The following is a 1,209-nucleotide window of genomic DNA, read 5'->3' on the forward strand; positions in this document are numbered from 1 at the left end:
ATTTAAAATGATCCAGGCTGTGGGCAGATCTAATCTGGAAAGGTAAGTTATTCCATAAAACAGGAGCAGCAACAGAAAAAGCTCAATCTCCTTTCCTCTTAAGTCGAGTTCGAGGAACTGTAAGTAATAACTGATTATTAGATCTTAAAGTTCTGGACACAGACCGGAGATTTAAAAGGTCCCGAAGATAAGGGGGGGCTAACCCATTTAAAACTTTATAAGTTAACAAAAGGATCTTAAAATCTATTCGGAAAAAGACGGGCAGCCAGTGTAAAGATGCCAGAGTTGGCCTTATATGGTCACGCTTCCTGGTTCCTGTAAGAAGCCGTGCTGCTGCGTTCTGGATCATTTGAAGTCGCTGAATCTGTGATTTATCCATCCCTCTACATAAAGAGTTGCAGTAATCCAGTCGAGTTATGAAGGCATGGATAAGTCCTTCAAAGTCCTTGAAACAGAAGTAAGATTTAACTTTTGCTAAAAGCCGAAGGTGGTAGAAACTCGATTTAACGACAGAACTAACTTGTTTATCTAGCTTTAAAGAGCTGTCAAAAGTGAAACCAAGATTCCTAGCAGAGGTCTGATAAGACCGAGCTAAAGAACCAAGAATCTGATCTGGATTTGTAGTCTGAAGTTTCTGACCAAATAATAGAACTTGAGTTTTGCTTTCATTGAGGTGAAGAAAGTTTTTTTCCATCCATAATTTAACTTCAGCTAAACAGTTTAGCAACAGCTGAAGAGAATCATTTGTACCATTTTGCAATTTAAGGGGCAAATAAATCTGGATGTCATCTGCAAAGCAATGAAAGGAAATATTACATTTTTGGAAAATCTTACCAAGAGGCAGTAAATACAAGATAAACAAAATGGGCCCTAAAATTGACCCTTGGGGAACACCATACTTTAAAGGTTTAGCCCCAGAACAAGATTGGTCCAGATGAACAGAAAAGGTTCTGTTTTCTAAGTAAGATTTGAACCATTCGAATACTGAGCCTCGCAGGCCAACACAGTGTTTTAATCTATGTAAGAGAATCTGATGATCTACAGTGTCAAATGCAGAGCTCAAATCTAGAAGTAATAAAACTGCAATGTTGCCTGAATCAACTGTTAAGAGGAGATCATTATACACTCGGAGCAAGGCAGATTCAGTGCTATGAGCAACTTTAAACCCAGACTGAAACTTCTCAGTTATATTATTGTCTTTTAAAAACA

This window comes from Poecilia latipinna, unplaced genomic scaffold (assembly GCF_001443285.1).
Source record: "Poecilia latipinna isolate Pla-1442-1.1 unplaced genomic scaffold, P_latipinna-1.0 Scaffold3575, whole genome shotgun sequence".
Taxonomy (NCBI): Eukaryota; Metazoa; Chordata; class Actinopteri; order Cyprinodontiformes; family Poeciliidae; genus Poecilia; species Poecilia latipinna.